The 22462-nt window shown below is 41.6% G+C and overlaps 1 protein-coding gene and 1 pseudogene across 1 annotated transcript in view; both read right to left on the reverse strand.

The window, feature by feature from the left end:
• ZNF280B (zinc finger protein 280B) overlaps positions 1-5063 on the reverse strand; it is a 20247-nt gene extending 15184 nt beyond the window's left edge. The window contains exons 1-2 of the mRNA XM_027575922.2: positions 4957-5063; positions 4092-4152 (exon numbers count right to left, since the gene is read on the reverse strand). The gene's annotated coding sequence lies outside the window, so the exon portion shown is untranslated. The remainder of the gene's footprint in view (positions 1-4091; positions 4153-4956) is intronic.
• LOC113912979 lies at positions 4849-18738 on the reverse strand (annotated as a pseudogene).
• Positions 18739-22462: the final 3724 nt, after the last annotated feature.

Raw genomic sequence — 22462 nt, forward strand, 5'->3', positions numbered from 1 at the left:
GAGAGGGAACACAAGCAAGGGGAGTGGGAGAGGGAGAAGCGGGCTCCCCGCTGAGCAGGGAGCCCAATGCGGGGCTCGATCCCAGAACCCTGGGATCATGACCTGAGCCAAAGGCAGACGCTTAATGACTGAGCCACCCAGGCGCCCCCGCTATGTATTTTTTTAATAGTGCCACTTTTCACTCTTAAAAATACCCCGATCTCAGGGAGTCTGGGTGGCTCAGTTAAGCATCCGAATCTTGATTTCAGCTCAGGTCCTGATCTCAGGGTTGTAAGATCAAGCCCCATGTTGGGCTCTGCGCTCAGAGGGAAGTGTGCTTATTTTCTCTCTCTTCCTCCCCCATTAATAAAACAATTTCAGTGATAAATTAATCAACCTACTTGTAAGGAATCTGGAAGTTGTGAAAGTGGTGACAGCATATTCTATGCACCCTAGATGTGCCCTGACATGAATCTCTATGTAACATGTATCTCCCTGCTATTGGAAAGCTCCCAAAGGAAAAATCCTGGTAAGACTTCCACAAAGCATCCATACTTTGTTTTCAAATGTATACAATTCTAATGCTTAAGCTGAACTCTCAGAACTCTACTATTCAGTGTTACTCAAATGACTAATTTATACATTTAAAGGAAAGAATAAGGAATGCACCTAAGAATACTTGTGGTTGATAAGTGTACAGAACTTACAAAGGATGGCTTAAAATAACTTATACCCAAATTTTTTAAGTGTTATGAAACCAAAATATGATAGTCACTATTATTTTTTTCATATCAAATTGACCCTAACATAATAATGCTGTGTTAGAACTTCTGGGTGCAAAAAAAGGAGGAAGGGGTAATTTCTTTTTCTTTCTTTCTTTTCTTTTCTTATCTTTCTTTTTCTTTCTTTCTTTCTTTTTCTTTCTTTTCTTTCTTTCTTCTCTCTCTTTCTTTTTCTTTAAGAAATTAGGAAGAAAAGTGTTACTCTATGGAAAGATCATCATAAGTTCTATGAGTGGTCATACATACAAGGTTGGTAACATTCTGATGTTCACTATTTTGGATGAACTACAACTATAAAACATATTAAATTAGTAGAATTAGAACATATTCCTGTCCACAAAAGACTGAGAAACAAAGAAATGACACAAGAGCATAATCGTAAAGAATCATACAGTTTTGACAATCTCCTAACCCTAACCCCTAACAGAGAAAAGGGGAGGGAGAAGCATCAAGATAGTGTTTGTGAGGAATTTGAGTATTAGGAAGTATTTGGTGATCCTACCATATGCCAGGTACTTGTCTAGGTACTGGGAATATAGTAGTGATTGAAACAAAGACCCTTTCTTCAAGGAGCTGACACTGCAATAGAGGTAACTGGAAAATACATTTAAGAAAATATACACACATAATGTTATTGCGTGCAATGTTATAGTATCACATATCACATATTTTAATACATAAATATAAAATATAAAATATTTTATATTATTATATGTGTGTATACATAGATATAAAATTTCGAATGGTTATAAATGCTATAGAGAAAATAAAGGCGGAAATGAGCCAGGTAGTATGAAGGCAGGCTGATATTTGTATGGCATGGTTATGGAGGTCCAGCAGAAGGAAGAACAAATACAAAGGCTCTGAGACTGGAGCATGCTTACCAAAGTTAAGGACTGGTCAAGAGGCTAACACAGGCAAGCCAATGGAAAGGGAGAGAAACTGGAGAGGAGATCAAAGAATGAGTTTGTTGTAGTATGTTAATGTAGTCCATTCTAAGTTCTTTGGTTTTTACTCTGAGTATAATAGGTCACTGGGAATTTTGAGTGAGGAGTGATATGATCTTTCATTTCAAAAGGATTACTCTGGCTGCTGTGTGAAGAAATAAGACTTTAGAAAGTAATAACTGGAAGCAGGAAGGCAAGTTAAGAGGCTACTGAAATAATACAGACAAAAGATTATTATAATACAAGCCAGGGATACTGAGAAGGGGTCAAATTCTAGATCAAAACCTGCAGGTCCACAAGATTTGCTGAAAGATTGGATTTGGGATGTGAAGAAAAGGATGACACATATAAGGGGTGATGCTGAGCAAGTAAATATGAGACCAAAGCTCAGGCAAAGACCTGGGCTAAGTACACAAATTTTGGAGTCTTTGGCATGTAATGTTATTTAAAACACAAGACTGGATGAGGTCATCTAGGGAAAGAGGTCTGATATCCAAGTCCTGGGGCATTCCATTGGTTAGAGGTCAGGAACATGAGAAGAAACCAGAAAAGGATACGAAGGAAGAGTTACTTAGAGCCAACTAGGGGTGGGGTGGTGGGGAGTGATAAAAGGAGAATGGAAAAAAGCATGTTGTAATCCAAATGAAAAATTATTTTCAGGGAAGAGGAAATGAATGACTCTGATAAATGCCACAACAGATCACATAAATTAATAACTAACAGTTCAGAACGCCTGGGTGGCTCAGTCAGTTGAGCATCTGCCTTCGGCTCAGGTCATGATCTTGGGGTCCTGAGATCAGGTTCCGCAACAGGCTCCCTGCTCTGCGGGGAGTCTGCTTCTCTCTCTCACTCTCCCTTGGTGCTCTCTCTTTCTCTCTCTCTCTCTCAAATAAATAAATAAAATCTTAAAAAAAAATAACAACTGACCATTGGGTTAAGCACTGTGGAATTCACTGGAGATCCTAACAAGAGTGGATTTAAAGGAGAATGGGAGAACCAGAGGAAGCAAATATGGACAACTCTGGAGAAATTTTCCTCTAATGAAAAGCAAATATGAAATAAAATAAGCAAAAGGGAGATGTGCAATTAAAAGATGGATTTTTAATGAGAGGTGACATTACAATCAGTCTGTTCGCTGATGAGAATGATCCAGAGAACCTGAAAACTTAATCCAGGACAAAGAGGAGACTTGCTGGAACAATATTCCTGAATAAACAAAAACTGCTTGGATTTAGTACACAAGGGGAGGTTTTGCCCTTAGCCTGGAGCCAAATAATTCACTCATAACAATAGAACAATATGGAGAAGAGTTGAAATGGTGGATAAATGGGTGTGGTAGCCAGTCTCCAAGATGGCCCCAAATGATCTTGCCTCCTGGTATTCACACTCTTATGTAGTCCTCTCCCACACTACCACAGGGTTAGCCTATGTGACTAAGCAAATACAGAAGTAATGGTATGCAACTTCTGAAAAAGACTCTACACTTCATCTTGGGAGCAAGCTCTCTCTTGAATCACTCACTCTGAGGGAAGCTACAGCTGCCACGACAGGAGCAGCCCCATAGAGAGGCCCACAGAGTGAAGAACTACAGTCAAGTGAGCAAGCTCAGACACTGATCATCCAACAAAACTCAAGTCTTCAGAGACGGCCAATCCTGCCAAAAGCTTCACTACAACCTCATAAGATACCCTGAGCCAGAATCACCCAGCTAAGCCAGTCCTAGATTCTAGAGTATACCAGTGAAATAAACATTTCTTAGGTCATTAAGTTTGAGACAATGTGTTACACAGCAATAGATAACTAACTATATAATGGGTCTCACTGCGCTTATATACACAAGTTACTGGGCATACAACTTACTTATTGTTTTGCCTACTGGTATGAAATGAATTCATATGGCCTCCCCTACCCAGTCACATTCAATTACTTCATGAAATAAAGCCCTTAGGAAAAGGTTGTAGAAATGAACAAACTAAACCTATGTAATCATTTTTAACCAATACACATTTACCCTGAATGAACCATTTTAATACTTTAATACATTAGCTGAAATCTTAGGTATGCATAACAGCCCATTTTAGCCTCCTACTACCACTGTAAAAGAAGTCAGTTTTACATAGCTTAAAATGTATGATCCTCTTACTTTCTTTTTCCTTTCAAGAGAGCAGGTGAAAGAATGCCACCCTTCCTGTTTTTAAGGAAGCAATATAGAGAACTCCAGAATTACCTAAATCAGTGATTGGCTTGAATTTATCAGACATATTCAGGTCATACACACTCAGGAAACACTGTCTAAATAGTAGTATTTTAACACAGAAGAAAATAAGAGAAAACTGAAGAAAAGTGGTACAATCTTGGTCCTTATAAAGACCTCTCATCTTACCTCAGGTGTGCACTGAAACTTCTAAGAACTTGACATATTCCAGGCAGGAGAAGGTCACATCCTTGAGGCAACCATAGAGGAGGATTAGGGCTACTTACACGTTACAGGAATATTTCATATCCCACTGCCTACCTGATGTTGCCATCTGGATGTTCATCAAGCATCTCACACTTAACCAGAAGAGAATTGGTGTCGTTTCCCCCACACCTGTTCCTCCCCACTACCCCCTCTCAGGAAAGAAAACACTATGCCTGCCAACTGCCCAGATCCAAAGCCTGGAAACCACCCTGGGCCCTGGCTGTCAGGAGGACTTCATTAGGGTGAAAGAGTCTGAAATAGAGTCCAGGCAGAGATGCAGTAAACCAGAAAAATTAACAAGGCGCTGAGGCAGGGGCGAGGAAGCAATAAATGAATTTACAAATGCTTGAATCGCCTTAAAGGGTCTGGGCCGACAGATGCCCAGAACGGGGAGGAGGCTGGCTGGGGACGTTTAAATGTCTTAAGTTCCACAAGAGACCCCAGCGGGCCGGGGGAGGGGAAGGTATTAGGAGCCAGAGCAGGCCCCTTCTCCAGGAGGCCCAGGCTGGGCCCAGGCTTGGGGGATGGGGGCGGCCCGCCAGGGTGGGGGAGGGGATGCTGCCTGAAAGGCGCCCGCAGAGATCGGGGAAAGGGGTGTGCGTGAAGGGGGTCTCAGGACCCGCCAGAGGCCGCTTACCCGACACTCCCTTCGGAGGCCGCAGCAACAGGCACAGGCCGCTCAGGCAGAACGAGACCAGGAGCGGTGTGGCCCGCGGGGCTGCGGCCGCGCAATCCCTCCCATCTCCCCTCTGGGAACACTGGGGCCGCGCCACGCCCCCGTCCTTACCGGCCCCGGTCCGCAGCAGTCCCTGAGCTGCCTGAGGCGCACCGCCCCGAGGCGCTCCCCAGGCGAAGCCCGAGGGGACGACGCCTCCTCAGGCCCCAGGCGCCGCCGACGCCGCCGCCTCCGCACGCGCGCCCGCTGCGATCTGTGATTGGCTGCCAGGTGCGGGCCCCAGGCCGGCGCGGCTCTGGGCGCTGCGATCTGATTGGCGGAGAGGCCGGTCCAGCGCCTGCGCGCGCTCTGGCGCCCCTGGTGGCGATCCCTGGGCGCGGGGTCAGGCTGAGATGGTTTAGGGCGTCAGCGATGACCTTCAGTCCCCGGAGGAGTCTTGGGAAGTCAAGGTTGCAGAGCCGACCAGGGTTCAAGGATAAGGGCAGGCTCCCAGCCCATCAGGGGATACCTTTGCCCACCTGGAGGTTAGTTCTCATAATCCTCAGGTGTGGTCCCTTTTTCGTAAAACACTAGCTGCCCGCCCCATGTTTAAGAGAACTTGACCACGCAACTGAGTCTTGACGCCCATACTCTTGATGTTGCATCTAGTCAAGCTATACAAAAATAGACTGGCACCTATTTTTGTATAGCTTGCAGCGACCTAAGAATAAACTTTATGTTCGTTAATGTCTGGGAAAAACCCACAAAGAGAATGTTATTTTGCAACGTGAAAATTACGTAAAATTTAAATTTCAGTGTCCGTAAATAAAGTTTTATTGGAACACAGACATATCCATTCCTTTAGGTATTGTCTATGGCTGCTTTCCTCTTAAAACGGCAGTTGATTAATTGCCAGAAATCATATTCAAAAGCCTAAAATATGTACTATCTGGTCCTTTACAGATTTTTTTAAATTGCCATTTCTGCCAGAGGTCTGTCTAGTTTAGTCATGTTTCGAAAAGAAAAAAAAAAGACAGCTTTTGGGTTTGTTAAACTATAATGCGATTTTCATCTCTAGCTCATTTATATTTTCCACTCTTTACTTTAATCTCTATAGGTTCTGTGGTTCCTCTTTACAATATTTTTAAGTTTTTTTAAATTGTAGTGTAGTTGATATATGATGTCATATTAGTTTCAGGTGTACAATGTAGCGATATGACATTCTATCCATTACACAGTAATCACCGTAAGTGTGGTTACCATCTGTCACCATACAAAGTTATCCTCTTTACAATTTTTTGAGATAAATGCATAGGTGGTTTATTTGTAAAATCCCAATTATTTCTCTTGTATGTAATGCTATAAATTTACCTTATTTACTTAAGTACCAATTTAACTGTCCTATAATGTTTGCTTCATAATATGTTCATTATCATTCAATTCTAAGTATGTCTTAATTTCCCTAGTAATTCTCTTTTTAACGCAAGGGTTATATAGTAATATGGTATTTATTTTCCAAATGTGTGGGATTTTAAAAAGCAATTCCTCTGTAAATTTCTCATCTTGTATTATGGTCAGATCACACAGCCTAAATATTATTGATCCTTTGCATTTGAGGATTTCTGTTCAGTGAAGTATACCGTGGGCAAAATGAAGAGGTTATAGATACAGAGAAAGCATTTTCAGTGTCTAAAATGTGTATTTGGGAAATTACCTCCTTTAGGCCTCAAAATTACTTCAATATCCTTCATTAGGTTGCTATAACTATGCTCCAGGCTTTATCCAAACATCACTAGTTTTTCTACTAACGTCCTTTTTCTGTTCCAGATTCCCATACAGGATACTGCACTGCACTTAGTCATAGTGTCTCCTTAGCCTACTCAGGTCTATGACAGTTTGTTAAACTTTCCTTGTTTTTCATGACCTTGACAATTTTAAGGAGTCTTTAAGGATCAGATATTTTGCAGAATGTCTCAATATGCGTTTGATGTTTTCCTCATGGTTACACTGGGGATATAGGTTTTTAGAATGATACTACGGAGGTGTTATGTCCTTATCACTTACCATCAGGGATACATGGTATCACTGTGACTTACCACTAATTTCTCCACTGTAAAGTTACTTTTTTCTCCTTTCCATATTCCACTCTTTGGAGGCAAGTCACTAAATCTAGCCCACCCTCCAGAAAGGACATATAGTCTCATTGAGGGGAGAGTGTCTATGAGATACACAAATTATTGAGAGTACAAAAATTATCTGGACTTCATTTATAAGGAAGATTTGTTTACCTTACCTTTAAATTTAATTTTAAATTAATCAAAATTAAATAAATTAAAAATCCGGTACCTCAGTCATACTATAGCTACATTTCAATGGCTCAGCAGTCACATGTAGCATATTGGCCACAGCAGATATAGAACATTTCCATCACTGCAGAAACTTCTATTGACAGAACTGTTTTTTTTTTTTTAAGATTTTATTTATTTATTTGACAGAGAGAGAGCAGCAGAGGGAGAGGGAGAAGCAGACTCCCCACTGAGCAGGACTTGATCGCAGGACCCCAGGATCATGACCTGAGCTGAAGACAGACACTTAACCAACACAGGCACCCTCAACAGCACTGATTTAGATCATTATTTTTCCGAACTTTCTTCTCCTTCTCTTCCCTCCTCTTCTTCATCGAGGGACAATTGACATAAATATTATATTAGTTTCAGGTGTACAACATAACGATCCAATATTTGAATATCTGTATATATTGTGAAATGATCACAATAAGTCTAGTGAACATCTGTCCATCACCAAACATACCTACAAATTCTTTTTCTTGTGATGAGAACGTTTAAGATTTACTCTCTTAGTAAATCTCTTCTCATTAGTATACATATATTCTAGAGAAATGACTACATGTGTCTACCAAAAGACATGTACCAACTCATGGCAGCTTTATTCCAGATAGCAAAAGAATCAGCCTCAAAGTCCATCAGGAGTAAAATGGACATATACAACTCTACCATATTCATTCAATGGGATTAAGCAATATCGTATTATTAACTATAGTCACCAGGCTATACATTACCTCCCCATGACTTATTTTATAACTGGAAGTTCGAACCTCTGGATCCCCTTCACCCATTTTGCCCACCCCAACCCTTCTTCTTTTCAAATATATGCAGTTTAAATATGAATTCCTTTTAACTGCTTTAGCTCCATTTTATAATGAGCAAAGAGAACAGTATTTAAGAGATTTGTGTAAGTGCAAAAATGGTCCTTTGCACTTTAGGCCCCTGGCTTCCTATACCCTAGTCCCAGCCCTGTTTTTAATTATATTGCTTAATTTCTGAACTTTGGGTTTTTTTTTTCTCAATTGTCTTTCTGTTATTGATTTCTAGCTCAATTCTCCCAAAGTCAGTGGGTAGCTACAAACAGCCCTACAGCTAACACCATGATTAATGATGAACTATTATATATGAGTCTAAGAACAAGACAAGGATGGCCATTATAACCACTTCAATTTAACAAAGCACCTGAATAGCCAAGACAACTTTGAACAACAATGCTGGAGAATTTAAACTCCCAGATATTTGTATTAGTCAGCGTTCTCCAGAAAGACAGAGCCAATAGGATAAAAAGAGAGAGAGATGGGGTTTATGCAATTATGGAGACCAAAAGTCCCACTAGATGCTGTCTGCAAGCTAGAGAACCAGGAATGCTAGTGGCGTAATTCAGTCTCAGTCTGAAGGCTCAAGAACCAGGAGCTCTGATGTCCAAACGCGGGAGAGATGGATGTCCCATCTCAAGAAAGGAGAGGGGAAAATTTCTTTTCTTTCACTTTTGTTCTCTTAGGGCTCTCAATGGATTGGATTGGATAATGCTCACCCATGTCCCTGAGGGTTTGTCTTGCTTACTCAATCTGCTGATTCAAATGCTAATCTCTAAATGCAAAAGGCTAAACTGTAAAGCTTCTAGAAGAAAACTTAGGAGGAATATATTTACATTCTTAGTAGACAATAATTTCTTAAATATAATGCACCATGAAGCACCAACCCTAATGCACATATATACACCCATGAAACCACCATCCAGGTCAAGATGTGGGACATTTCCAGTGCCCCAGCAGTTCCCTCATGTCCTTCCCAATTGACAGTCTATTTAAAAAAAAAAGAAAAAGAGAAAAGAAAGATGGGGCACTGGGGTGGCACAATCGTTTGGGCATCTGACTCTTGGTTTCAGCTCAGCTCATGATCACAGGATCCTGGGATCGAGCCCCGAGTTGGGCTCTGCACTCACTGCAGAGTCGGCTTGAGATTCTCCCTCTCTCTCTCTCTGCCCCCCCCATTCCTGCTCTTTCTCTTTTTCTCTCTCTAAAATAATAAATAAATAAATAAATGAGAGGGGGCAATTAATAAAACAGGATGGTATTCAAGTGGCCAATGATCATAAAAAAAAAATATTCTCCAGGTCATTACTCATCAGGGAAATGTAGATGAAAACAACAATGTCGTACCACTACAAAACTTCAAGAAAATGGCACTAATGGAAAGGACTGACAGTACCAAGTATTGTATCTGCAACAATGGAATTCTCAATACTGTTGGTGGAAATATAAATTATGTCAATCACTCTGACAAAGTGTTTGGCAAAATCTGCACTAAAAAGCTAACTCAGTGTAGTTCTAGAATTTCTCATTAGCATACATATATTGTAGAAAAATGACTACATATGTCTACCAAAAGACATGCACCAACTCATGGCAGCTTTATTCCAAATAGCAAAAGAATCAGCCTCAAAGTCCATCAGGAGTAAAATGGACATATATGACTCTACCATATTCATTCAATGGAATTCTACCCAGCACTGAAAAAGAACATCCTATGCTTACATACAGCAAGAATGCATGCATCCCACTTATTTAAAGAAAAACAAAGACAAAAATCTATTGTGTGATTCCCATTTACTTAAAGCTTCAAAACAGGGGAAAAAAAATGAATCCTTGGTAGTAGAGGTCAAAATAGTGGTTACTTTGCAGGGAGAGGTTGCCTGGGAAGGAGCATAATGAAGCCTTCTATGCTACTTCTTTTATTTATTTATTTATTGTTATGTTAATCACCATACATTATATCATTAGTTTTTGATACAGTGTTCCATGATTCATTGTTTGTGCATAACACCCAGTGCTCCACGCAGAATGTACCCTCTTTAATACCCCTCACCAGGCTAACCTATCCCGCCACCCCCCGCCCCTCTGAAACCCTCAGTTTGTTTTTCAGAGTCCATCATCTCTCATGGTTTGTCTCCCCCTCCGACTTACCCCACTTCATTCTTCCCCTCCTGCTATCTTCTTCTCTTTTTTCTTAACATATATTGCATTATTTGTTTCAGAGGTACACATCTGTGATTTGACAGTCTTGCACAATTCACAGCGTTCACCATACCACATACCCTCCCCAATGTCTGTCACCCAGCCACCCCATCCCTCCCACCCCACCCCTACTCCAGCAACCCTCAGTTTGTTTCCTGAGATTAAAAAATCCTCTTATCAGTGAGGTCATATGATACATGTCTTTCTCTGATTGACTTATTTCACTCAGCATAACACCCTCCAGTTCCATCCACGTCCTTGCAAATGTCAAGATCTCATTCCTTTTGATGGCTGCATAATATTCCATTGTATAAATATACCACTCTTCTTTATCCATTCATCTGTCGGTGGACATCTTGGCTCTTTCCACAGTTTGGCTATTGTGGACATTGCCGCTATAAACATTGGGGTGCACGTACCCCTTCGGGTCCCTACATTTGTATCTCTGGGGCAAATACCCAGTAGTGCAATTGCTGGATCATATGGTAGCTCTATTTTCAACTGTTTGAGGAACCTCCATACTGTTTTCCTGAGTGGTTGCACCAGCTCGCATTCCCACCAACAGTGTAGGAGGGTTCCCCTTTCTCCACATCCCCACCAACATCTGTCGTTTCCTGACTTGTTAATTTTAGCCATTCTGACGGGGGTCAGGTGGTATCTCATGGAGGTTTTGATTGGATTTCCCTGAAGCCGAGTGATGTGGAGCACTTTTTCAGGTGTCTGTTGGCCATTTGCATGTCTTCTTTGGAAAAATGTCTGCTCATGTCTTCTGCCCATTTCTTGATTGGATTATTTGCTCTTTGGGTGTTGAGTTTGATAAGTTCTTTATAGATTTTGGATACTAGCCCTTTATCTGATGTGTCATTTGCAAATATTTTCTCCCATTCTGTCGGTTGTCTTTTGGTTTTGTGGACTGTTTCTTTTGCTGTGCAAAAGCTTTAATCTTGATGAAGTCACAAGAGTTCATTTTTGTCCTTCATTCTCTTCCCTTTGGCGATGTTTCTAGGAAGAAGTTGCTGCGGCTGAGGTCGAAGAGGTTGTTGCCTGTGTGCTCCTTTAAGATTTTGATGGACTCCTGTCTCACATTTAGGTCTTTCAACCATATGGAGTATATTTTTGTGTGTGGTGTAAGGAAATGGTCCAGTTTCATTCTTCTGCATGTGGCTGTCCAATTTTCCCAACACCATTTGTTAAAGAGACTGTCTTTTTTCCATTGGGCATTCTTTCCTGCTTTGTACAAGATTAGTTGACCATAGAGTTGAGGGTCCATTTCTCGGCTTGCTATTCTATTCCATTGAAATATGTGTCTGTTTTTGGACCAGTACCATACTGTCTTGATGATGACAGCTTTGTAATAGAGCTGGAAGTCCGGAATTGTGATGCTGCCAGCTTTGCTTTTCTTTTTCAACATTCCTCTGGCTATTCGGGGTCTCTTCTGGTTCCATACAAATTTTAGGATTATTTGTTTCATTTCATTGAAAAAAGTGGATGCTATTTTGATGGGGATTGCACTGAATGTGTAGATTGCTCTAGGTACCATTGACATCTTCACAATGTTTGTTCTTCCAATCCATGAGCATGGAATATTTTTCCATTTCTTTGTGTCTTCCTCAATTTCTTTCATGAGTATTTTATAGTTTTCTCAGCACAGATCCTTTTTCTCTTTGGTTAGATTGATTCCTAGGTATCTTATGGTTTTGGGTGCAATTGTAAATTGGATCGACTCCTTGATTTGTCTCTCTTCTGTCTTGTTGTTGGTGTATAGGAATGCCACTGATTTCTGTGCATTGATTTTATATCCTGCCACTTTACTGAACTCCTGTATGAGTTCTAGCCGTTTTGGGGTGGAGTCTTTTGGGTTTTCCACATACAGTATCATATCTTCTGCAAAGAGTGAGAGTTTGACTTCCTCCTTGCCGATTTGGATACCTTTGATTTCTTTTTGTTGTCTGATTGCTGTGGCTAGGACTTCTAATACTATATTGAATAGCAGTGGTGATAGTGGACATCCCTGCCGCGTTCCTGACCTTAGGGGGAAAGCTCTCAGCTTTTCCCCATTGAGAATGATATTTGCTGTATGTTTTTCATAGATGGCTTTTATGATATTGAGGTATGTACCCTCTATCCCTATTCTCTGAAGAGTTTGATCAAAAAAGGATGCTGTACCTTGTCAAATGCTTTTTCTGCATCTATTGAGAGGATCATATGATTCCTGTTCTTTCTTTTGTTAATGTATTGTATCACGTTGATTGATTTGCAGATGTTGAACTAACTTTGCAGCCCAGGGATAAATCCCACTTGGTCATGGTGAATAATCCTTTTAATGTACTGTTGGATCCTATTGGCTAGTATTTTGGTGAGAATTTTTGCATCCATGTTCATCAAGGATAGTGGTCTGTAATTCTCCGTTTGGATGGGGTCTTTGTCCGGTTTTGGGATCAAGGTAATGGTGGCCTCATAAAATGAGTTTGGAAGTTTTCCTTCCATTTCTATTTTTTGGAACAGTTTCAGGAGAATAGGTATTAATTCTGCTTGAAATGTTTGGCAGAATTCCCCTGGGAAGCCTTCTGGCCCTGGGCTTTTGTTTGTTGGGAGATTTTTGATGACTGCTTCAATTTCTTAGTGGTTATAGGTCTGTTCAGGTTTTCTATTTCCTCCTGGTTCAATTTTGGTAGTTGGTACATCTCTAGGAATGCATCCATTTCTTCCAGGTTATCTAATTTGCTGGCATAGGGTTGCTCATAATATGTTCTTATAATTGTTTGTATTTCTTTGGTGTTGGTTGTGATCTCTCCTCTTTCATTCATGATTTTGTTGATTTGGGTCATTTCTCTTCTCTTTTTGATAAATCTGGCCAGGGGTTTATCAATCTTGTTAATTCTTTCAAAGAACCAGCTCCTACTTTCATTGATCTGTTCTACTGTTCTTTTGGTTTCTAGTTCATTGATTTCTGCTCTGATCTTTATGATTTCTCTTCTCCTGCTGGGTTTAGGCTTTCTTTGCTGTTCTTTCTCTAGCTCCTTTAGGTGTAGGATTAGGTTGTGTATCTGAGACCTTTCTTGTTCCTTGAGGAAGGCTTGTATTGCTATATATTTTCCTCTCAGGACTGCCTTTGCTGTATCCCAAAGATTTTGAACAGTTGTGTTTTCATTTTCATTGGTTTCCATGCCTTTTTAAAATTCTTCTTTAATTCCTGGTTGACCCATTCATTCTTTAGTAGGATGCTCTTTAGCCTCCATGTATTTGAGTTCTTTCCGACTTTCCTCTTGTGATTGAGTTCTTGTTCAAAGCCCTGTGGTCTGAAAATATGCAGGGAATGATCCCAATCTTTTGGTACCGGTTGAGACCTGATTTGTGACCTAGGATGTGATCAATTCTGGAGAATGTTCCATGAGCACTAGAGAAGAATGTGTATTCCGTTGCTTTGGGATGGAATGTTCTGAATATGTCTGTGAAGTCCATTTGGTCCAGTGTGTCATTTAAAGTCTTTATTTCCTTGTTGATCTTTTGCTTAGATGATCGGTCCATTTCAGTCAGGGGGGTGTTAAAGTCCCCCACTATTATTGTATTGTTGTCAATGTGTTTCTTTGCTTTTGTTATTAATTGCCTTATATAATTGGCTGCTCCCATGTTCGGGGCATAGATATTTACAATTGTTAGATCTTCTTGTTGGATAGACCCTTTAAGTAGGTTATAGTGTCCTTCCTCCTCTCTTATTACAGTCTTTGTATTAAAGTCTTATTTGTCTGATATAAGGATTGCCACCCCAGCTTTCTCTTGGTGTCCATTAGCATGGTAAATGGTTTTCCACCCCCTCACTTTCAACGTGGGGGTGTCTTTGGGTCTAAAATGAGTCTCTTGCAGACAGCATATCGATGAGTCTTGTTTTTTAGTCCAATCTGATAGCCTGTGTCTTTTGATTGGGGCATTTAGCCCATTTACATTCAGGGTAACTGTTGAAAGATATGAATTTAGTGCCATTGTATTGCCTGCAAGGTGACTGTTACTGCATATTGTCTGTGTTCCTTTCTCGTCTATGCTTCTTTTAGGCTCTCTCTTTGCTTAGAGGACTCCTTTCAATATTTCTTGGAGGGCTGGTTTCGTGTTTGCAAATTCCTTTAGTGTTCGTTTGTCCTGGAAGCTTTTGATCTCTCCTTCAATTTTCAATGAGAGCCTAGCTGGATATAGTATTCTTGGCTGCATATTTTTCTCATTTAGTGCTTTGAAGATATCATGCCAGTCCTTTCTGGCCTGCCAGGTCTCTGTGGATAGGTCTGTTGCCAATCTAATGTTTCTACCTTTGTAGGTTACATATCTCTTCTCCTGAGCTGCTTTCAGGATTTTCTTTTTGTCTCTGAGACTCGTAAGTTTTACTATTAGATGCCGGGGTGTTGACCTATTTTTATTGATTTTGAGAGGGGTTCTCTGTGCCTCCTGGATTTTGATGCCCATTTCCTTCCCACATGAGGGAAGTTCTCTGCTATAATTTGCTCCAATATACCTTCTGCCCCTCTCTCTCTTTCTTTTTTGGGATCCCAATTATTCTATTGTTTCATCTTATGTTATCACTTATCTCTCGAATTCTGCCCTCATTATCCAGTAGTTGTTTATCTCTCTTTTCTCAGCTTCTCTATTTTCCATCATTTGGTCTTCTATATCACTGATTCTCTCTTCTGCCTCATTTATCCTAGCAGTTAGTGCCCCCATTTTTGATTGCACCTCATTAATAGCCTTTTTGATTTCGACTTGGTTAGATTTTAGTTCTTTTATTTCTCCAGGAAGGGTTTCTCTAATAACATCCATGCTTTTTTCAAGCCCAGCTAGTATCTTTCAAGTCATGATTCTGAACTCTAGGTCCGACATCGCCCTAGTGTCCATATTGAGTAGGTCCCTGGCCGATGGTACTACCTCTTGTTCTTTTTGTTGAGGTGATTTTTTTCATCTTGTCATTTTGTCCAGAGGAGAATAGATGAATGAGAGAACAAAATGCTAACAGGTTTACAACGTCCCCAGAAAATATACTCTAAACAAATCAGAAAAGACCTGAAACCAGGGGAAAAGAAAGGGAAAGAAAGAAGAAAGAGAAAAAAAAAAAGAAAAAGATAAAAACAAACAAAAACAGAACAAAACAAAACAAACAGAATATGATCAATTATGATCAGGCTGGTGCATAGATCAGTGCCACACACTAGATTTTGGGTATATTTTGGTCTGTTAGAAGAAACTGCCTCCTAAAACTTTAAAGAAAGAAGGACTTATATATGTACAAAGTAAGGGTTGATACAATGAAGGGATGGAATATGACTGTAAAAATGAAAAGTATAAAAAATTTTAAAAAAGGAATTGATCAGAAGGTGTTTGAAAAAATAAAGAAGAGGATTAAAAAAATGGAAAGAAAGAAAGAAAATAAAGGGGAGAGAACGTGATCAGGCTGGAAAAAAGCCACACACTAGAGATTTAGGGTATATTTTGATATATTAGAAGAAACTGTATCTCAAAATTTTAAAGAGATACAACTTATATATATATGCCAAAAATAAAGGTAACTACTGTGAAGGGATAGAATATGACTCTAAAAATGAAAAATAAAAATTTTTTTTTTAAAAAAGGGATTTATGAGATGTTGGTTGGAAAAGGGAAAAAGAAAAATTGAAAAAAAAAAAAACAGTTTAAAAAATTAACTTTGAAAGACTAATGAATCACGGTAAAAAAGCCATGAATTCTATGTGCAGTATTCCCCTAGCGCCGGAGTTCTGCCATTCTCATTGATCAGTAAACTTGGTCTTGGCTGGCTGTTCATGCTGATCTTCTGGTGGAGGGGCCTGTTGCCGTGGTTCCCAAATGTCTTTGCCGGAGGCGGAATTGCCCCGCCCTTGCCGGTCTTGGCTAAGTAATCTGCTCGGGTTTGCTCTTGGGCGCTTTTGTTCCCTGCAAGCTTTTCGTACAGCTTTGGAGGACGACAGCGAAAATGGTGGCCTCCCAATCTCCGCCGGAGGAGCCGAGAACTCGGGGCCCCGCTCCTCAGTGCGCCCCCAGAGAAAAGCAGTCAGTCATTCCCGTGTCCCCAGTCTCCGTCCGCACTCCGTGCTCACCCGGCCTGTGACCGAGCGTTTCTATGTCAGGCACCCAACCCCATGTGGAGTCTCCAAACCCAGCAGATCCCTGCGGTGCGCTCCCGCGCCGCTCCTCCCGGGGGAGGGAGGGGAGTCTCCCCGGATCTGCCGCTTGTTGGGTCCCTGCTGGAGGAGCAGTGGCCCGACTGGGCCGCGGATCACAGTTTATGGCAACCCCGAGCTGAGAGCCCGCGCCTCTGCTCCGTCTCTGCAGCCAGCTTCCCCGCTCCGATACCTGGGAGCTCTGCCGCACTCAGGCACCCCCGGTCTTTCTGTGACCCCGAGGGTCCTGAGACCACACTGTCCCGCGAGGGTTCCACCCCCCGCTTAGCCACTGGAGCGACGTCCCTCAGCGGAGCCGACTTCTAAAAGTTCCGATTTTGTGCTCTGCGGCTCTATCACTTGCCAGAAGCGGCCGACGGAGGCCTTCTCCCCCACCGTCTATCCTCCCGAATATCACCTCGGATTCACTTCTCCGCACGTCCTACCTTCCAGAAAGTGGTCGCTTTTCTGTTCAGAGAGTTGTTGCTATTCTTCTCTTTGATCTCCTGTTGAGTTCGTAGGTGTTCAGAATGGTTTGATCCCTATCCAGCTGAATTCCGGAGACCAGATGAAATCCAGGTCTCCTACTCCTCCGCCATCTTGCTCTGCCCCCCTCTATGCTACTTCTTGACAATAGGGACCTGAAGAATTGTCACCATAAAATCTGACTATTACTGACTATTATCATCCATAGACATGATGTACAGATGGCCTAGCCTCAATTCTGCCTTTCAGTATCTCTGGAGGTGGGCAGAACATAATTTGAGATATAATGCTTGCTGTGGTAACATCTGGAATAGCTAGAGTTCATGGCAGTCCTCTTTTTAGATTTTACAGTTGACAGCTAGAAGTGAGTGTTGCTCACAATAATGGATGCTGCACCTCTTGAACTTGGTTGAACTGAAGTTTGTTTCAGGAGGCAACCCTTCCAATTGTTTTGGCATTTTAAAAGCTTGATGCTTCTTGGTTTGATGCGCTGTTTTCTCCTTTGAAGTCAAAAACCGCAGTCGGCATTTGAAACACTGAAAGATTCTTGTTCTGGTGCCTCCAGTAATGATTTATGTAGAGTAGAGTGTGATTCATGTAGAGTATGAATGAAAGCTCTGAAAATGTTGAGACAGAATGGACAAAGCAAATTCTTAGTGTTTTCATGGCATGTTCTGGAACATGTTTCCACATTAGCAAAGGCTGACGATCTGTAATTGCAAATCTGGCACACATAGGGCATTTCACCAGGCTTATGATTGTCCTTCATGTGCTGTAAGAGAACCTGATCTGTTTTGAATGACAATCCGCAAACTTTACAGACAGCGGAGGACTTCTGGGTGGTGTGTACACTTTCAATGTGACACTGCAGCTGAAAGGGAGTGGGAAACCGGGGGTGGTGATGCTGGCAGGTGGTGTGGCTTTCCCAGCTGTCACCCTTCTGCTTCTCAAGTTCCAAATGGCTCCTCACATGGCTCATAAACTTGACATTCTTTAGAACTTCCAAACAGCTGAGGCATTTAAAGGTTGTGTGAGTCTTCTGTTTTGGCTGCCTGTCTCCTTTATGCCACACATAGTAAAAGTCATGAAGTAACATGATCAGATTTTCTTTCTTAGGATCAACAGTCTAATTTTGACTTGCTAGACTCAAAACGTCTGGTTTTTCCAGGCTTTTCAAGCTATTTTTTGTGTGTCTAGATCCATAAGATTGAAATATGTCCTATCATTTACAGAAGTCCAAGAAAATAATGCTCCATTCTGAACATGGCTTAATGAAGATGGAACACATTTTGAGGTTGTGCTCATGCTCACTGTAGGAGAGAAATGGCCACAGCTGAGGAATGTCCTCCTGGGATTCAATCACTGAGTTTAGGTCTTTTGGGATTTCCACTGTTTATATTGGAAGCGGGAAGTTGCTTTGAATTGCAAGGACTTCTTGCCTCCTACAAAAAGTATAACTCCAAGTAGACAGTGAGATAGAGAGAGAGCAAATCTGAGGGACAGTGAGGCATGACTTGTGGTGAGCTCATTTTAGAATCAGGTTTAGACGAAGGCTCAAAAATAATAGGATGATCTATTACTCTCCACGCAGATTGGGGTGGCCACTATGAGGGCCCATGGGTCATGTGGTTTGCAGGCTGCAATGCACAAGCAGGATCTTGACTCCAGTAGCCTTTCTTTCTTTTGGAATAACATTCCAGGGTCACTCTGTTCAAAATGTTTGAAATGACTGGTTTTGAATTTGAAATCGCTCTGATAAAGAGAATTTCTGCATCTTCATTTACATGTTCCACTCCTACTAAAATCAGCTCGACATCTTCATTTTCTCTGTTCCTGTGTTTGGATTCTATGTTCTTCTCTGGTTGGTTTTGGCACTTGTTTGTCCTCACATGACAAGGAAAGACCTGCCATTTTACAACTGCTTTTTGCCTGAAGAGGTCCCTTCAACTTCCAGTGCTTTCTTTTTGTAAATTACTATCTGGATAAAACTAATAGTATTTACTCCAAAAACCAAAATCATTGCCTATTTAATCCTCTCCTGAAATGCTGAGATAACTATTAGCATCCTTATTTTACACCTGAGAAAACAGGCTCCGACTATTTAGGTGACAAGATAGTCCTAGAGTTACCTCTCCAGCCCCCAGGTCTCCAGCAATTGCAAGCTCAACATGCCCTCTTGCAGGGCCATGACTGGGGTGAGGCAGGTGAGGGATTGGGGCACAATATTTAAGGGCAAGAGTTAAAGAGGCACAGGTTCAGCATCTCAGAGCACCTGCCTCCTGCATTTTAGCACCCTAGGCATCACGCTAGCCTCCCCCTACTCCCAGGTGTACCTTCTGGGATATTTAAGATCTCTAGCCAATCTTACCAAAACTTAGACCCTAAAAAAAGTCTTGCTCCTCCTGCTGTATTCCTTTTCTGAGTAAGCACTCCTAGTCCCTCAGTTCACAAACTTTGGAGACATCCTTTGTCAATCTTTCCCCCATACCCCACAGCCAATCAATTAGCAAACCCTGCCTGCTCTGTTTTCCAAAGATATCCAGGACCTGACCACACTCTTCTACCCCTACTGCCCCCTCCCTGATCCAAGACACCACATTCTCTCCCTGGAGCATGACTACAGGCATCTTATTCTCTCCCTGGATCATGTTTGAAGATACCATGTTCTGTCCCTGGATCATTGCAGAAGTTTCCAACCCCATACCTCTTTTGTCATATCTCCTCATAACGTCCCCAGTGCTCCTATTAAAATATGTAAAAGAGCTTGCAGGCAGTCTTTTGCTTATAGAACTCCAATGGCTTCCCAACTCACTCAGAAGAAAGGCCAATGAACACAAAATGTCAAAAAGAGCCCTAGGCCTTTGGCCCATACCCACCAGTCCTTAACTTTTCTGCCTCTCCTTCCCTCCACTGCACCTACTCCGTGAGTCTGGAAGGCACCACACCCTGTACTTCCTCAGGACTTTTGTGGCTTGCCCTGCCTTGAGTGTTCAGATACCCCCATCCTGGTTCCTGGCCTTCTTCAGGTCCACAGCTTCTCAGTAAGGCTTCCTTAACCATGCTATCAAAAATCACCACCTCCCCCAATTCACACGCCCTACTCACCCCAGTGCTATTTCTCAACTTAGTACTTATCACCTGCCTAAGACCCAATACAGTTGACCCTGAACAACATAGGTTGGAACTGCACAGGTCCACTTATATGCACATTTTTTTCAATAAATACGGCAGAGTGCTATAAATGTATTTTCTCTTGCGATTTTCTTTTTTTTTTTTTTAAGATTTTGTTTTTAAGTAATCTACACACCCAACGTAGGGCTTAAACTCACAACCCCAAGTTCAAGAGTCTCATGCTCTACTGACTCAGCCAGGTGCCCCTCCTTATGATTTTCTTAATAACGTTTTCTTTTTTCTAGCTTACTATGTTATGAGAATACAATATACCATACATGAAAATACAAAATATGTATGAGTTGACTGTTTATACTATCAGTAAGGCATCCAGTCAACAGTAGGCTAATAGTAGTTAGATTTGGGGGGAGTCAAAAGTTTACACAGATTTTCTACTGCGCAGGGAGTTGGTGCTCCTAACCCCTTCCATGCTGGTCAAGGGTCAACTCTATATAAATGTACCTTGCTTTTGTTTTCTATCTCCACCCACTAGGTGGAGGGAGGAAAGGGACTTGTGTTTCCTTTACTGCTGTATCCTAAGTTCCAGACATCCTAGATGTCTAGCATACTGTCAATGCTAAATCTTTGCTACACAAATAATTAGTAGCTGTTATCAATATAATCACTTACGTGTGCAATAGGCCCAAACCCACTAATTCCAAGCTTTCCAAGCATTTAGTGAAATCCACATCGAAATGATTTAACATTATCAGGCAAGGGAAACATTCCAGCCAGTATGTAGGGCTGGGTATGTGTAGCTGTAACAAAAGTTTTCTGAAACAATACCTCCCCTGTAGTGGATATGCAACCTTCTATGCTATTAACAAATTTTATCAATGCTAAAGAACAGTTAGTGTTTCCCTTTTCCCATTTCTGAAATAAGACTGCATCTCATCAGTGACATTTAATAGTTTGTTTGGCAGCATGTGTTCTTTGTATTATAGGGTGATAGGAGAAATAATGTTGTGTCTTACAGTTGATGGCATCTTAGATTCAATGAAAAATTCTAATTTTTTTCCATAAGCTCATTGTGGACCATTAAATTTATTTTGCAATTCACTAATAGGATGCTAGCTGCATTTTTGCAAATGGTTTAAGCCAGGGATTGGCCCACCTCCTGCTTTTGCATAGACAGTGAGCTAAAATGGCTTTTACATTTTTAAGGGTTTTATACACACACACATACACACACACACACACACACACACATATGTGTGTATATATATTTTTTTACTTTATATATATTATATGTTATATATATATCATGTCATATATATATATTATATATGTATATTACACTTATTATGTACATACTACATTTAAAAAAAAAAAACTTGGGTTGGGAAGACCCAAAGAAATATTTTGTGACATGTGAAAATTATGACATTCAAATTTCAGTGTCCACAAATAAAATTTTATTGGAACACATCAGTGATCACTGGTTTAAGGCTACTGTCGGTGGCTGCTTCGGCATTACTATGGCAGAGTCCAGCCCTGCAACAGAGCCTGCATGTCTCCTAATGCCTATAATATTTACTATGTTACAGAAAAAGTTTGTCCACCCATGGTTTAAAAGAAGCAAAGCGGAAGATACCAAACTTATTAGTTCACCAGTCCCAGGAGTGTTCCAGATGATTCGGTGGCCTCCATATTTCCCACTCTGGGCCGCAAGGGAGGCAAAAGCTGGAGCATCCTTGTTTCTGCTTTCCTGAGAAATTTCCCTCGCATTCAGCTGCACCAAGTCGTGCTCCAGTGGAGCTCTGACCTTGCTCTCCAAATGCCTTTCTGAGTGAGGTCTGATCACTCAGAAAGTGGGATCACTGAGATCCTGTTTGGATTTTCGGCTGTTGACCAGAGTGATTGCCAAAACCTTCGATGCAAATCGCCCCCACCAAGGAAAGAATGTGGGTGGGGGCTTCAAGGCCAGGTCCAGGGGCTGCCTGCCAGGTTGGAGGTGGGTGGTGGGAGTGCCCCCTCCTCTCTCTGTCCTCCCAAGCCCCACCACTTATCTCCAGTTCAGCTGGGTCTTGAGCTATCAGGGGTCAGCAGGGGCAAGGGAAGGGGGTCCACGCAGCTTTTCCAACAGAGCTCAAGCTAAAGGAACCGAAAAAGGCACATGTCTTCTTCCAGGCGCTAGAAGTTCTCACAGATCACTCCAGCTACGGAGAACAAAAACCCGTTCTCTCTGTCCCTGTCCCCACAGACAGCACGGGGAGCTGGTCTCACTCCACAATTGCCCAGGTGGTCTGAACTGGAAGAATCAGCTCCCAGGGGATGCCCAGGAGTCCCCACTTTAATCCCAAGAGCTTTTTCTAGACCTCAGCCCACTCCTTTCGGAATCCGTTTCCAAGGCTCAAAGGTCATATGCTGGTTTGCTCTGGTCATCTCTCGCCTCTTCACGCTCCCTTCCCTTAACATCTTCTAAGTTGAATCTCAGGCTATCCTTCCCGATGCCCTTAGAGCC

This window comes from Zalophus californianus, chromosome 14, assembly GCF_009762305.2.
Source record: "Zalophus californianus isolate mZalCal1 chromosome 14, mZalCal1.pri.v2, whole genome shotgun sequence".
In the NCBI taxonomy this organism is placed as follows: Eukaryota; Metazoa; Chordata; class Mammalia; order Carnivora; family Otariidae; genus Zalophus; species Zalophus californianus.